Source organism: Copadichromis virginalis, linkage group LG9 (assembly GCF_057382275.1).
Source record: "Copadichromis virginalis isolate Kocher_CV1m ecotype Utaka linkage group LG9, C_Virginalis_male_GT1.1, whole genome shotgun sequence".
Lineage (NCBI taxonomy): Eukaryota > Metazoa > Chordata > Actinopteri > Cichliformes > Cichlidae > Copadichromis > Copadichromis virginalis.
The window spans coordinates 27,277,856-27,292,682 of NC_140626.1; the positions used below are offsets into that span (position 1 = coordinate 27,277,856).

Sequence of the window (14,827 nt, forward strand, 5' to 3'; positions counted from 1 at the left end):
AAGCAATCTCCAAACTGCCCATGGGGCCAAGACCTCGTGCCTCCAAACCTTCAATTCCCATGATTGAATTTCACAGAGTTCATCTCTCCAGCCCTTAACTTTGCCACCTCACTAATGGTGATGGAGGCGGAGAAAAAAAAAGAAAGGATACTAAAAAAAAGAAGAATAGGGAAGAAAAAAAACTTTCACTATCAGCCTTACTCTTTTTGCTATCCATCATGGGCCATAGAGGGGAGGACAAAGACAAATACAGCCAGCCAGAACCTCAGCAGAGAGCGAGAAGGATGACCCTCTTGGACTCTGGTGCTGCATTTCATTATCTCACCAAGTTCATTCATTCACTACCTTTGGACGGATTTGGCTCTTATAAACACTCCATCATACCGCTGCACTGCATTGTAGCAGGCTGATGAGACCAGGGCAGAACTACGAGGGTCAGATAAAGATGGAGTAAACGTTCATAATGATGTTATAAGTGAGAAAACAGAGTATAAAGCTCAATCAGGGGAGCGCTATATTTACCTCAGTCTCAACTTGTTTGAACCATGCTAATGTTAATGCGACTGTGGTAGCGTTTGGAGCTAATTGCTAACATCAGCATGCTTATACCTTGTAGTTTTTCATGCGTAGCACCATCAGACAATAAGGCTAAAGGCCGTCCATAAGAGGAACGATGGGTATTTAGACAATAAAGAGCCAGTATAAAGAGGCATGTTTTAAAAGAGGAGGGTTACCCAAGCTAAAACAGCTTAGGGGTGGTACTCTGTTTAAGATGGCTTAAACAGCTGAATAAAAATGAAGGTGCACTGCAAGAGATGAATAGAAAGTACTTCATAAAGCCAGTGGCAAAAACTCCCTCCTTGGTCATAATTTCAAAAACACTCCAAATGACAATGCTAACGTCTAAATTTAGCTCGTTAACATGATAATATTTGCCGGTACTAAAAAGTAAAGTCATTATTTTTGCAAGCATTCAGTCTGAAACCAAACTACTGCACCAGTAAAACCTTTTCGTCTGATGGTGGTACTATGTGGGAAGTGAAAATGATCACCAGGGATGCTTTAATTCATCTGATGAGAACGTAAATGTCAGCAAATTTCATTTAATACATGTTCTCGAGGGGTCACCCGCTGAACTGATCGTCTTGGAACGTCTTCACCAACTCTAGGCTAATATTTCTCCTCTGCTAAGAGAATTCACAGAATCAGTAAAAACTAACCTCCTGGTGGCGCTAGAAAAGGTCAGTGGATCACTAAAGGCATTGAGATTCACCCTCTGGGTACTCTGGGTGTATGCGCTTCTATTCATAGCAATCCATCCAGTATTCTTATGAGCTATTTCAAGTCTGAACCAAGCGGTGGGCTGACAGATCAATATCGTCATCCCTACAGCATGATGTTAGCATGACTAATAATGTGTAAGGAGCTGAATAAAATAGCAGCCTACAGAAACTTAAAGCCCTTAATAATTTTACTAAGTCTGACACCTCACGGAGAGCCCTTTGCCCCGTCGCATACATACTTCCTCTGACACTCTGACAGTAACGGCATCATCGTCCAATCCTTCCTCCCATGAAGCGTGGCGGGGGAAGTAGACTTTGTGGAGTCTTGGCACTACAAGGCCCTAGATGCTGCTGCTGCAGGGGCACAGTAAGGCTGAGTAAGCCTGAGAAATCACACGGCTTTGGCCCTGCTGCAGCGTGGGATGGCTCATTGAGTCTGCAGGTATGGAGCTCAGAGTGAGGAATGACTGCAGTCTTTCACAGCTGGCTGGCTCTTCTCTCTCTCTTTCTCTCACCCTTGCTATCTTTTCATGTGCCCCCTTTTATTCCACAACTCTTCCTCTCCTGGGAAATGACCAAAACATCTTTCTTGCCTCTTACTCACACGTACGCTCAACCTCCTGAGTTCTAGCTTGACTCAGCCGCTTGTAGTCACTCTCGTATTAGCATGCGAGTGCTCCACAACATGTGAGCGCTGTTGCACTTGTGCGTGTGTTTTGTGAGTGTCCAGGCAGCTGCCAGGTTGGCTGACGGGTTGTGTTTGCGAGGTGAGAGATGACATGGGGCTTGAAACGGCAGAGAAACTGCGTGACAGATGGCCTGTGTGACAAAGTGATTTTAGGGGCTCGACTGTGGTCGGTTGAGGTTTGGCACTAATGCAGGGGCTTGGCCTGCTGTTAGTATCTCCTTCCATCAGTGTATAGAGACACACACTACAAATGGACATGCTTGCATGAAGGAAATATGACAAAAAATGAACAGACATTGCTTTTCCCTTCTGGTATTATTTTTTTTTATATACATAAAAGCTGGCCTTCAGTTTCTTTCATCGTGACAATATTTTTGAACCATTATTCAGTCACATAGAAGGCTGAAATCTCCAATTCCACAAAGAAGCTGCCAGATGAAACAATACACAAACAGCAAGCACACACACACAAATACATCCCACGAAGATCTTACATGACGGGGTGAATTATAGGAGACTTCTTCTGTGGTTGCCTAGAAACTTGAGTGCATTTGCCTGACATCAAAACAGCAAAGCAACAAAGGTAGCCGCACACACCTCCACAAACACACACACAGAGACACAAGCTCCTGTGTAATTTTGATTCATTCTTACGCCTCCCCATCACAGGCTAATATACTCACAATCATCCATCGCCGACTCTGATGGCCCATTCAAAGACACGCCATTGTTTTTCCTTCGCTCTGAAGTTGAGCTGCAGCTCAGCGGGTTTTCGCCGTTGGCCGTGAGGGAGTAAAACATCTATTTTGCGGGAGAGCAAACCAAGCGAACTAAAAGAGAGCCTGAAATTCCTGAAGCAAAGTGAAAAAGTTCTGGAGGTCACAGCGTTTTCAGCTGATGAAAGTGCAAGCTACTGCCTCAAAGTCACTTCATTGTATCAGAGCTCAGTTTATTGTTTCATTGTATGTGTCAGTCACTACCATTGCCTTTGGCATTGCATATCTCTATCCAATCTGTTCTGATATTTTAAGAACGCAGATCTGCTCCCTTTGCATCTCGCTGTGCAGCAAGAGAACAGAAAAGGTTACCCACGCATTTCCCAGAGTTGCACAGAGGCCACTTGAAATGTAAATCTCAGCTTTACCCCCCCCCCCCCCATATCCCGTTGTGGGTAGCGACATTTTTATGAAAATTACCTGATTTGAATTTAGATGTGGATACAGGGGAGCAGAAGCATTCACAGAGGCATGTTCTGGTTTAACGAAGAGGCATATTAACAGGCTGTTGTCGACTCTCCAGCGTGTCTGTCAAAAAGACAGACACACTTTCAGTCACAGCCTTAAAGCTGTGTACGGCTGTTTGGGCTTTTGGAGCTTGATAGAGGGCTGCGCTCATTCACCAGGGGATAAATAGGTAATTGAACCGGAGGATGTCGCTATTAAAATATACAAAGGCGCAGACACACGCCACTGTCACTTTCTGTCTTGCTTCTCTCTTCTTTCTCTCTCTCTCTCTCACACACACACACACACACACACAGAAACAGACACACACATATCATAACCTGCATGTTAAATCTTTACTTTCTGATAAGATGAATTTGCTGTTCAATGAACTTGAGAGAGCGGCGAGTGGCTTTTGTCTATCTGAAGGATTCGCACAATACTGAGCAGCTGGGTCTGATGGATATATGCATGACAGGGTTCAAACCCACTTGCAGCAAGCACCCTCTCTGCTAAAGTGTCCTTCACTAGCTCACCAGTTGTGCACATGATTGGTAGCTGACTCAAAAAATCTATAATATATGAAAAATTTAATTTAAGCCCTTTGAAGAAGGATTATATTTCCAAATGTAGCTGAACGCACCCTGAGGATTTAATGCAAATGAGTTCAATTAAAAAAAGGGAGGGAGTGCTTTTCAGATTATGACACTGACCTCTGACCTTCATGAAAGAGAAGATCTAGAGGAGATTTTCACACCTGAAAACAAGTGCATGACTAAGTAAATATGTTTAAAAAGAAAGAAAACAAAAGAAAAACTGAAGATCTTCCAAATCTGTCATCCCACTTGTAGCTCCAGCGCTCAGTGAGCTCTAGTCCTCTCCTCCACCTGCAGGACAGCTGTGCGCCGCTGCCACGTCTCTCCTCGCTGCTGCTGCTGCTGCTGGAGTGGACGCGCAAAGTGGGGGCGCAGTCCTCAGCCATCAAAACCCTGCTCGCAACCCTGCGCAGCTGTAACCGCCAGCAGCACCGGGCGCATCAGCCGCCTCCGCTCCTCCCGCTCCTCTCGCACAGGCGCTGAGCGTTTTAGCGCAAGGAAAGTTTTGCTTTTAACGCGCCGTCGTTTTTTCGCCACACAGCGGAGGCATATCGTCTGTGGCGCAGCGCGACAGTGCGTTGTCCGATTACAGATCGTGCGCCGAGGAGCCACCGGCACCAGAGCGCTCCTCCGTGGGAGCAGAGATAGCACACGGGGCTCCTCCGCCGGCACGGAGACGGCACCATCTCCGTTTAACCGAGTTTTACTGAGGTCCATTTCTGACCAGAGGCACAGCTGAAGTGAGGATATTTTCTCCTTAGCTCATATTTGCTTTCTGTCTTTTTCCTCCGCGCTGTTCTCACCGGGACAAGACACGCAGCTTCGCTCCCTACTAGATGACCGGGAGTTGGACACCTCACTTGGTAAGACATGGAAAATAAAAAGCGTTTTTTTGTTTTTTGTTTTATTTTGAGCTCTGCGCCAGTATTGATGTTATTCAGATATGCGTCTGATTTCTGCATTTCTTAACATGTTTTTCTCCTGATCACAACGGACGACTTTAACTCATCTTTAAATGACATTTTGTACTTAAATCACACGTTAACATGCGTAAAAAATCCAAACAGTATCCGGCAGGATGGGGATAGGGTTGCATGCCTTGGGGCACATGCCTGCACTTCTCCACAATGGGGTAAATAATCAGTTTTAGAAGTTTTGCATTGTGCTCTGCGACGTCTCGCCGCTTGGTGGTGCTGGCAGAGTGCGGCCATCAGCAGGTACCTCACAGCTTTCATCAGATCTTTACATCTCACACATTCGCAGCAGTGTCTGGCTTTTCGCTTTCCTCTTTCTAATATCTCGTTACAGCTGATTAGGGTTTCATATCACGATCTAATAGCTAAGCCTCTGCTTCATTCACTCCTTCCGACTTATTTTGGGAGATGCTTGGAAAATATGTGTGTCACAATTTTTAAAAAGAAAAGAAATAAGGGGGGAAAAGGGCCCAACAGTATAGCAAATGGCAGTGCACCAATCCTGAAAACATCAGTGGCTTCACAGGAGACAAGTTGTTGAATTTTCACATCCACATCTTCTTTAGTTAACCATTAAAACAAAATTTGATGTTATTCAAGGATTTATTCCACTTATTATTATTTTTCCTTATAATAAACGTCCTTGCTTTTATATGTAATGTTTTGCTCCTGCTTTAATAGAGTAAAGATTTCAATCTCTGCAGCTTTTGTTGAATTTTTCTTTCTCACCGTTTTGATTCCACAAGAATGAATGAGTGCCCTTTGAGAGACACAGATTTTCCGCAGTTTAATGCTAGTAATTTTCATTTAATCACAGTAACAAGATGTGCCGAGTTTATTTCATTCTGCTGATCTCTTTGTTGAGGTATTCAAACTTTTCAGCCATGCACCTCAAATTAAATTCTGCTCACTCACACATTGCACAGCCAGAGCTGTCCTTGGAGGCTTTTTTTTTTTACCCAGGGTTTTTGTTAAACTATCAAAAAAAGAAAATAAAGAGAAGTTATTTTGCTATTGGAATAAAAGCTTCATTTTAACTTTTCTTATGTTGAAAAAAAATCAAGCAAGCAGAACTCTTCCACAAAAGCCAAACTGACATGGCATTCATCATATTTGTCAGTGAGTTGGTTAAAAAAATGAGAAAGGAGAAGTTAAATATACTGAGGGATCTGCTGTGAAGGGGGAAAAGAAGAGATGGAAAGATTTCTGCTGTCAGGAGTTTATGTATGTGGTTCTGCTGCTACCTCAATGCCCCTCATGAGCCTGTCCTTGCAGCACGTTTAGAGGGTTGCTAATCTCCAACTGTGACTATGCTGATGAGTGTACATTATAATTGTTAACTAAGTTGCTTTTCCCCAATGTTTTTCCTGGCTTGAGGCAAACACCTTTTACAAAATCGTGCACATTTTTCTCACATGTCGTGTCCAGAATGTCCAACCCATGCCAAACTCTTTTCTCCATTCAGACTCGCTGTTTTTATCGGTTTTGCAAGGGTTTTTTTGGATGTCTCTTAAGTATTGACCTTAAGGATGCTGGGACTCGAATGTGCCATCACACCAGTGGAAATAAGTGACCATCATCCAGATGGAAGAATTATTCAGGCCTTTTATTAGACGCTGGAAGCTAAAGTCCCTTTGGAAAAGAAAAAGGGGAAATAAAAGAGGAAATAAGTGCTAGGAAGTTTTTGGGACAAAATTGCTGAAATGCTTGAGAAATATTGAATGGGGAGAGAGGAAAAAAGGCTCAGAGCTGTAGTCATCAGTTTAAAGAGAGAAAAAGTAAACAATTAATTGAGGAAACTGCCATTTACTTTGAAGCTTAATAAATCTTTTAAGTAACTTTTAATCCAGATTAGTGGTTCTAGCTTCTCAGATGTGAACATTTGCTGCGTTTTCTTGGTCTCTGATAAAAGTGCATTTGTTATCTTTGAGTTTTGGACGGTTGCTTGGACAAAACAGGAAAAACTGCATTTGCTAATGATCGTTTACAGGGGAAACTGTAATAAGCAGTATTTGTGGCGTGCAAAAAAAACCCCACCACCAACTCCTGCACTGACAGAGAGACGAGCAGCAGGCTCACATGAGCCCATTGTATGCAAACTTGCTCCACATTCCAGCGTGCTGTGAGGAGCAGCATATGATTAGCCGTGATTGATATTTGTGTTGCGTGGGGAGTTTGCCTGAGCGCTGACACAGAACCCCAGCAGAAACACAGCAATTAGTCCCAGCCTGAAGATGTTCTGCGATGACTCTGGTGGTGTCGGAGCACGGTGAGACTGTGTGGTCACCGTGGAAACTGATTGAATGACAAGCCCCATTGTTGTCGACCTTTGTGATTCAACATCCCCTCGGGGGTCGAGCTCCGTTGGGAGGGAAAGCGAAAGGCATTGTCTTGCACGTGCAAACTAAACAGCCATTAGCCTCTGGCCTCTCTAAGGCCCCATTGGTTACTTATTTGTGTGACACCAGCAAGATGGGGTTTTGTTATAGTTTGTCTCTGTACACGCAGCCTCACAAAAGATGTGAGTTTATTGGGTGAGAACTGCATGGAAGGGCAGATTTGACTAATTCTCCCCAAATGGATGATTTATTGCTCCTAAGCAAGGAAACTTGGAGTCGCAAACAATAGCTGAAGTGGTTTTCTGCTCATTCCCGCTGTGCTTTGTCCTCAAGCTACCACAGGCTATTTATACATCACAACCACTTTGCCATTATCTCATCCCTCCTCCTTGGTCCTCCTGCCACTTTTGAGTTCAAGACTGTGGCAGCTCCAGAGAATCATCCCACATGTTGGATGACTGTTTAACTTTATAATTCATTTTGAGGAGAGTTCAGTGCCCGTTTGTGCCATTTCTGACCTGTCCTGACACAAAAGAGAAAGTTGCCAGGGTGAAACTAAGCATTTTTTTCTCCTTTTCTTTCTTTTTCACTTCTGTCATTGTCAGTGATATAGCGAGATGGTGCAATGTTGCTATGGCTACTCTCAAGATTTCCTACCGGGGATTTGAAAGGCTGTTGAGAGGAAATGAAAATGTTGGCAAAATGAAAGTTTATAAGCCACGCCACTTCTGTTCTTTAAAGGCCAAAGTGTCCTAACAGTTGCCACAGAGAGCGGAAGTTATGAAGTGGGATGCATAATGCAACCCCAAAGCATCTGTTGTTTATCCTCACAAAAGTCTACGTCTCTGTGTGCCGCACGGAGATCCGAGTCCCTTTCCGTCAAGGTCACCCGTGAAAGGTTTGACGCTTTTTAAAAAACAAACATGGCGCCATCTTTTCCAAAACTCACGTTGTGAGTCTGTTTTCCTGCGAGGACTATTATATTACAGTGCTGCTCAGTCGGGGTAAAGTGAGCTAAAGTAAAAACAAGGCACGTACAGGTGCAAAATTAAGACTGACATGCAAAAGAGGTGGAAATGAAACGATAAAAAAGTGCACGTGTAAAAAGAGACACACACACACAGACATGCACAAACACACCAGTTCTCTGATGGGACCTATCCTTGTAAAACAGACAGAGGAAGCTGTGGTAATTTCACACTGCATGCTAAACAGCAGAAGCAGCGCAAAGGCAGGTGTAGGAAATAATTTGAGTTCAGAGTGAGGCAGGGAGGTGTGAGCGAGCGATATGTGATCCTGGATGTGCTATTGCTTCTGCTGCTTGGATCCAAGAGTGAACGCCTGCGGTTTGAGTTAAACATCCCTTCGCATGTCCACACGTCAGAAGGAATTAGCACCACTAAACCAGCCGTCACTCGCCAGCACAGCTACACTGCATTAGCTCTGTCCCCCTCTTTCACGACAACCTCCAACCCCACTCAGATAGTGGAGGAATCTGTCTTTTAACCACGATGCCAGCGCAGGCGAAACACAGAGCGGACTATTTGGGTCATGATTGAATAATCCCCAAAGCCTCTTTCTCCCTACTAAGGATCAAGCTGAGAGGGTGTTTGAAAGGTTGAACAGAGAAGGCTCCCAACTTTCACTCTTTTTTTGTGACATCAGGAGAGGCGATTATTGTAAACTTTAAGTTTCGGAGTGTATTGTAGTCTTCCATTTACACTTGCGTCGGGATGAAGCTAGCCAGGAGAGTCGCTGAGAGGTGGGGGGTAGGATGAGAAGGCGGGAGCGTGGAGAGAGTGTGTGATGAGGTGTAATGAGTCAGGGGAAAGGAGGTGAAAAGAGGCTTTTTTTTCTTTAAAAGAGAGGCGGGGGCAAAAAAAGAGTGGAGGAGAAGCTTTGCTGGTCTTTGTTTATTGACTGATTGAGTGCCACGGGGCTGTTTGAAGGGTGAAATGAGTCATGAGTTGTCACCGAACACACATGCAGACATACACAGGGGGAAATACACACTTTTCTCCCTCTCCGGGCCGTCACCCTGCTGTATTTCTCTGGAAGATGAATGACTTTGAAGCATGAATGAGAGGATCATTTGATAGCGGCGCTCAGCTCGTATATTTCCCCTTTTGTAGGAGCTTCTTCTTTCAGGCTGCAGCTTGTACCTCTGAGATGAGAGCAAAACTGGACTGCCTCCTGCGAGACTTTGAGACTCTTTGCTATGTATAGTCACAACTAAATTAGGCGCCCACCCACTACTAAAGCAGGCCCATGTGTGTGATTTCTGCGCTTTTATTTGTGTTTACCGTATGCCTTCGAATAAACAGGAGACTATGTAGCTCGCAATCGGTCGCGGGTTTGAGTTTTTCTTTTTTTTAACTCCTCGTGGGACGAAAATGCTTGCTCCTTATCTTTATGGAGCATATCATTATACGATAAGAAGCTTTTTTGATGTGATGCGTTTAGTACTATCGGAGCTTCATCTATCGCAGCGCCGCAAACAGCCGGAGAGGCTCTAATTTGATCAGTGAGAGGATATAAATACAGAAAATACTTTAATCTTCAGCAAATGAAAACATTTATCTGTACTTTGAAATCATTACGATGGGCTAATCAGTGCAATATCCTCGAAAAAAAAGACAAGAAAAGGAAGTGAAGAAAAAATATTCAAGTTGCAAGAGGATGCGTCCCTCAGCAGATGAAGGAGGAAACGGAATTACAGAGGGTGCTATATTCTTTTTTATCCGACCTCATATGAAAGTTTGCGATAACATCTAAAAAGATAAAGCGGCCCACTTCTTCTAGTTTGGCCACGCGGGGAAAAAAATGGGAATGGAAGAGAGATGCAGAGGGAGATTAGAGGAGAGACATAAAGAGAGAAAAGGAGAGGCGACAACGCAGATATAGGTGAAAAGATAAGAGCTTAAGTTTGCCCAACAAAGAGGGGAGGTGCCTGCTTTTTGAATGGAAAAATAAAGGGCAGGGGAAAGAAAACTGAAGAAATGGAGATGGAAAGGGTGATAGGCAGATGAGCAGACAGGCAGGGTGAACGGGTCTGAGGGAAATTGTTAAGTGTACAAGGAGGAGGTTCCCTCAAGAGGCAGCAGTCCAGTCTGTTCCCGGATACATCTGTCTGCTGGATTCAGCTGTCAGTGCAAGACGTCCTCAGAGAGGGAAAAGGGGGCAGGACAGGACCAAACAAGACAGAGAAAAGAGAGCTAAGACATCAAGAGAAGGAAAGATGATGAAAGACAGGAGGCAGAGGAAGAGGACAGGTGATAGAAAAGAGTAAGGCAATGAAAGGGAAAATTGGTATAAAGGTTATATGTCTATGTCACTTTTCAAAATCCTCAAAATCTCTACTTTTACACTTTCAGATGTGTCCTGACTGCATTCCTTTACTGTCTCTTCAGAAAAAAAAAACAATTTTATTTGCCACAAAGATCAGAGAAGCTCATTTCCTTGTCCCAGCTGCCTCAGTTTAAAAGCAGAAATTTGGCAGTTTTTGCCAAATATCTGCATCCCGGGTTGTGGAAAATAGTTAAGAAGTTTTTAATTCTGAATAGGTTGACACAGCGTCTCCTTTTTTATGCTTTTACAAGTTTCTAATCCACTCTACTTTTGGAAATATGCGTCAACGGCTGTTTTGTAGCTACTTTTTTTTTTTTTTAGATCTTATACAAATACCCATAATCAGCTTTAAAAATATGCTTCAATATAAGAGATTAAACAAATAGCCCCCAAGATTTCTTGGCTTAAAAACTACACTGCATTTGGGCTTCTTATTGTTGGTAGTTCCCCCAAAGAACCATTGGCATTTATCGTCTAAAATTTTACACCAAAAGATGAAAACGCCACAAACCAGAACAAATCCAGAACAGAGATTGTCTTTCCCACACTGCTTATTATCTCAGGATTATACTTAGATCACTCTTATGACCCTTTGGCTCTTACTTTGAATACCTGGACTAAATATTTAAAATCATAAAAACCAACCACAACGGTGGAACACTTTTTCCACACTGATCCATTATTACTGCTTATCCAAGGTAATCATTTAATTGGATCCATCCATTTTCTACTGCTTATTTAATTCGGGATAGCAAGGGGGTTTTGAGCCTGTCCCACCTGACATATAGTAAAAGGTGGGGTAATATCACAGGGCCAACACAGGGTGACAAACAGCCAGTTAGATTTACATTCACGTCTACAGTCAATAACATAAAGGTCAATAATAATAGGATCATAAGTAGTAATAACTTACAAAAGAGTTTTTATGTGATGAACTATAATTTAATTGTTGTATTGATATTTTAGCTTTTTAAACTTTTTTCACACTTGCAGTGTTTCATCCATTTAGATCGAGCTCTGGTCCGTTTTCCCCTGGGTGTGGTTCATTTATGCAGGTGTGAATAAAGTAATCGTGGACCAAAGCAACCGCACCAAGACCTATTGGAGGAGGTGGTTTTGGTGCGATTCCAAATTAACTCAAGAGACGTTCGTTTATGGTGTGAACGTGAGCCAACCTCAATCCGAACCAGCTACCAGGTGTACGTTTGAGTTGAAAAACTTCTTGTAGCCATGGATTCGTTGTATTCTGGGATGTGGAAAGGTACTAGAAATGTGCAATGGTCTGTAGGGGACAGCAACTAGCCGTGAAATCAAGGTGAATTCTCTGTGTTCTCCAATAAAGAAGAACATGGCACCTTCTTCCTGTATTTACTTGTGTTGCTCTCGGTCCAGACACATCTGGCCAATGAGTGGACTGACTTGGATTTTTCTCTGTGTAGAAAAATCAGGAGGAAAAGCTTAAAGTTTAGCAAATAGTAAACAAACTATAGGTTAAAACACTCTTATGTGAATGATCTCAATACTGCACGAGGTTCATGCAGCTGTTTTTAGCCTGACTGAAGGAATCATGGAATTAAAAGCTAATATCTCCCTTAAACATGCAAAAGTGAACAACAAAGGTTAACAACATCCATTTGTCCATCAAGAATAAGTTGTCTATCAATTCCACAATGTATATAACATCGAAGCACTTACAAATGTATTATGTTTAATAAAATACCATAACATAAAAGCAAGAAAACACAGTCGTGTGGCTAAGAGCTCCTTGTTTTCAAACCTTTGCCCGCAAACAGTCTTCAGACATGAGACTCTCATGAGTCACCCTCTTTACCGGTCTGTGTGGAGCTTCAGTGCGAATGTGTAGTCTACCCGGTCATAGGCACAATGCCTTCTCAGTTCTGAAGGTGAAACCACACAGAGGATGTGTGGTCCGATCTAAACCACCAGCAGTGAGTAACAAACCACTTATTATTCCTTCTGAATAACATTTCATTCTTACTTAAATAAACTATTAGGAAGAATGAGCCCTCAGCTGGAAACTGGGTGGATGCCTGCCAGGAGCAGGTACCTTATTTTGTAGCTTTTCAGCATGTTGAGCTGGCTGGATTTTTAATATTACTATTGTTGTTATTATTATCTGCGTATAAGAGGATGTGGTCATGTGGAGCTGACTGCTGTTGCACGCAGGTGAGAGTTTGATTTCACGGGCTAGTTTGTTGTGGAACATTAAGTCGAGCCAGGTACTGGGCTTCAGCGATAAGGATATCAGTTGCTCCAAAAGACAATGAGTAATTGTAGAGGTATTGCCATCAGTATCCTTTTTTCAGTAGACAGTGTAATACAGTCATCTGATTATGCTGAAACCAAAGAATGTTTCTATCCTGCTCCGGCTCTATTGTGTTGCTCAGTTCCCCAGAGAAGTGAGTTACGTTCAAGAGTTGTGCTGACTCTCTGCCTGTGCTGCTTCCGCCGTGCTGCCCTATTGGGACTGAAGAGGATTGTTAAAAGATGCTTTAGGATGAGATGAGATGTGTTTTTTTTCCTCCCCTCCCTCCTTGTTCCTGCATAGAAAAAAGAAAACTCAAATACAAGGAAACTCCAAAGCGCCTAAAACACACATTGCATTGTACACATAGTTTAAGGTGTGTATTGTGTGTATTTCTGTGGTACGGAGGAGATGAGCTTTAAACCCTGCAGCATCGCGCAGTGTAGGCTGAGATTCGACTAAGGAAAAGAAACAGAGGCTGTCAGATGGAAAAGTGAAATCAACAAATAATTCCCTGAGAATAGGCAGAGAGAGTAGAGGCAGTAGCAAAAATATCTCTGTACAAATATGAGAAATAGGAATACTTCTGCTCTTTGTTTCACATGCAGCTCAGGCGCATATATGCAGGACTCTGGAGGTCAAGCAGGATGCAGTGGCTCAAGAGGAAAGGCTCCAATTTCACTTTCTCAGGAATGGGTTTGGTCGCAACCCCGGCCTGACCCTAAATCTGACCCCTCCTCCCCAGCTGCCCTTTCAAATACAGATACATGCAAAAATGGAGGAAATGTGCACAGATGCAAAAAAAATCTTGCAAATTTTGCATAAAATTTTGCACAAAACGAAAAGCCCAAGTTTTCCTTAATGAGCACCAGCTGAGATGAGCTCAACAAAATAGATTTTCTGTTGCAGGTAAAACCCTCTGCAGTTGTTTTTGATTTAAGCCTCAGAACTCTTCAGACAGGCGCAGTGAGCGAGGGAACTCCTACGCAGCGGATAAATTTCCTCTGGACTTGCCCTGCCGCCACACTGTGTTGCGGTGCTCCGCTTGTCATTAAAAATAGACTTCTGCCCTTATGAAGCCAGGGGCCCCGTAGCATCCTGATCTATTTTGTGCTTCACGCTATTCCCCAAGGGCTTTCTGGGTAGAAAAGTACTCCCATCACTGCAACAGCAGAGGGCAAAAGGGCACCCTTTCTCGCAGGGTCAATGTCGTTTTATTGACTATAGAAGATCACACAAAAAAAAGGAGTTGTATTGCACAATGTGAAGAGGAAGCTGTTGCTAGACACCATCAAGCAGCTGATACTCAGGAGGTAATTGTGCGAATAAAGCCCATTTCTTTCTTTTTAATGTCTCCGATTGTGTTACAAAAGCCTGAGATATGCATCTGGAGATCCACAAACCATTCTGGGTGTTTTAGAGAAAATTAGACATCTCTTCTTTCCTCAGCCCCATTACAATATCCACCCTCCTTCTCACCCTGCACTGAAAACCATGATGTTACTGCTATACTCATCCCCAGAGGGAAGAAATCTTTTTCGCTTACCTTCGTCTGATACGGGGGAAGGTCAGGGAGCACAGTCATGATTCAGTAACTCACTGAGGGGTGCCAACAATCCTTCTTCCCACTTTAACTCGGAGTGTTTGTGTGTTAATTACATAACAGCAGAATTTGGAGCCGTTTTGTTTTCATTTATTGCTGAATTATAGTTGGCTTCCAGCAACTAGGAAAATAAGATAATCTATATAAAACTGTCATTCCATTTTACAGGGACGCTGATCCTGATTTGTCTGGTCTTTTAAACCCAGTGTGCTTCTTAGCCTGTCTGCAGTTGTTGCTGCCTCTGCAGGCCACTTTGCTACCCACCTTTACCCCAGCCCTTCCTTTTTATGTTGACTCCATCAAAGCCATGTGTTGTGTCCGTGGTGGCTACTCTGTTCTGTATTCTTGTTTTTGCTCCTCTCAGCTTCAGGCTTTATATGTATGCACGTGGACGGGCAGAGAGGTCCCAGAATAGAGCCATACCTCTAAATATAATTAACTGTAGATAGGACACTAATCTCCTTTGAATGAAAGTATCTCTGGCTGAACTAAAGTTCAAGGAAATCC

The 14,827-nt window shown here is 43.2% G+C and overlaps 1 protein-coding gene across 4 annotated transcripts in view; it reads left to right on the plus strand.

Moving 5' to 3' along the window:
* The first annotated feature begins 4,133 nt into the window (after positions 1-4,133).
* Positions 4,134-14,827, plus strand: part of sema5a (sema domain, seven thrombospondin repeats (type 1 and type 1-like), transmembrane domain (TM) and short cytoplasmic domain, (semaphorin) 5A) — a 160,662-nt gene continuing 149,968 nt past the window's right edge. For 2 of the 4 annotated variants that reach the window (XR_014922272.1, XR_014922273.1), the window contains exon 1: positions 4,134-4,653. The gene's annotated coding sequence lies outside the window, so the exon portion shown is untranslated. The remainder of the gene's footprint in view (positions 4,654-14,827) is intronic. The other 2 variants (XM_085468540.1, XM_085468541.1) reach the window with 1 other exon arrangement.